Here is a 1,911-nt window from a genome sequence, read left to right on the forward strand (position 1 = left end):
CCCCCCGCCCTGGCCCCTGGCAATCTCTCATCTACTTTCTGTTTCTACAGATTTTCCTATTCTGAACATTTTATGCACATGGAATCATACAATATGTGGCCCTTTGTGGCTGGCTTCTTTCACTTAGCATAACGTTTTCAAAGTTCATCCATGTGGTGGCACATATCAGTACTTCATTCCTTTTTATGGCTGAGTAATATTCCATTTTATGGATACACAACATTTTGATTATCTGTTCATCAGTTAATGGATATTTGAGTGGTTTCTACTTTTGGCTGTTACAAATAATGCTGCTCTGAACATTCATGTACAAGTTTTTGTGTGGACATATGTTTTCAATTCTCTTGGGTATATAAGTGGAAGAGAAATTGCTGGGTCAAACAGTAATTCTGTGTTTAGCTTTTTTTTTGTTTTTGCTTTTACAAGAACACAAATCCACATTCATTTATTTACTTTTCATTTAAATCCTTTAGTTTAAATCCTTGAACATCACACAGATTCTGTGTCCAATTGCCTTAGCAAGAAGGTTGCTTCGGAATTTGGCATGAACCATGCCACTGTTCCCATGGACATGAGTTACCTCTCCCCAGATTACCCTGGTTTTGTTTGGTTTGCTGCCAGGAGTCACTGTGTTGTTCTTTGCTTTGTACACTTTAGCACATCTCTTGCCCAAGTGAAATTTAGTTTCATCTTGGGCACAAACACCTTCAATTTTAAGAGGAGCTGTATCTTCCCTTTGGTTCCAGAGACCCTGCTTATAGCCAGCAGAAATGACCTTGGACCACAGCCTTCCAGACATACTGCCTTTCAGAGGTCCTGTTCCCAGTGGGCCTCCCTGGGCTTCAAGATGGCGGGAAGAGCTGTTTAACTTTTTGAAGAGCCATTAGACCGTTTCCAACATGGCTGCAGTGCTTTCAACTTCCACCGACAGGGATGAGGGTTCCACTTTCTCCACATCTTCACCAACACTTGTTTTCATCTCTCTTTTTTTTTTTTGTCTTTTTTTTTTCCGTGTCCGGCAATGGATCGCAACCCTCAGTGTTGCCCCCGTACCGGACCAGGACTGGAAACGGGATCGCAATCCTCGGTGTTGCCCCCATACCGGACCAGGACCGGCAACGGGATCGCAACCCTCAGTGTTGCCCCTGTGCCTCGCTCAGCCAGTGAGCGGGAACCGGTCTGTATGTGGGATCCGAACCCTCGGCGGGAGCGCCGCCGCGCTTCCCAAGCGGTGCACTGTAGCAGTGCGCCACCGGGCTGGCCCTTCGTCTCTCTTTTTAATTATAGCCATCCTAGTGGGTGGGAAATGCCATCTCATCGTGGCTTTGATTTGCATTCCCTGCAAAATTTGTCCTCGTAAACACTGAATCTAAAAAGGTAGCAATGGGGTAATGTAATTGGATTTTAAGACAACAAAAATCATCTCTAAATTTCACCTGCATCTTGGCTTTCATTTCCACAGAAGGATGGTAGTGTCTTTTAACAGGGGTCTTGGAAAGGTGATTTTCCCTCTCAAGGGGTATATCAGTGTGTTTGCTTCTTGAGCAGGTTCAAGCAAATAAGCCATCAGTTGCTTGTAAGGCCACCTGTGTTGCTATTATATGCAAAGCATAGTATTGGGCCGGCCCGGTGGCGCACTGGATAGTGCGCTGCTTGGGAAGCGCAGTGGCGCTCCCGCCCGAGGGTTCAGATCCCACATACAGACTGGTTCCCGCTCACTGGCTGAGCGAGGCGCGGGAGCATCACCGAGGGTTGCGATCCCGTTGCCGGTCCCCAGTCCGGTACGGGGGCAACACTGAGGGTTGCGATCCATTGCCGGACACGGAAAAAGACAAAAAGACAAAAAAAAAAAAAAAAAAAAGCAAAGTTTTAAAATTTTTTTCCCCGGAAGCGGTTTTTTTTTTGTTTTTA

The 1,911-nt window shown here is 45.9% G+C and overlaps 1 pseudogene; it reads right to left on the reverse strand.

The window, feature by feature from the left end:
• Positions 1–469: 469 nt before the first annotated feature.
• LOC103581150 lies at positions 470–799 on the reverse strand (annotated as a pseudogene).
• Positions 800–1,911: the final 1,112 nt, after the last annotated feature.

This window comes from Galeopterus variegatus, unplaced genomic scaffold (assembly GCF_000696425.1).
Source record: "Galeopterus variegatus unplaced genomic scaffold, G_variegatus-3.0.2 Scaffold12452, whole genome shotgun sequence".
Classification (NCBI taxonomy): Eukaryota; Metazoa; Chordata; class Mammalia; order Dermoptera; family Cynocephalidae; genus Galeopterus; species Galeopterus variegatus.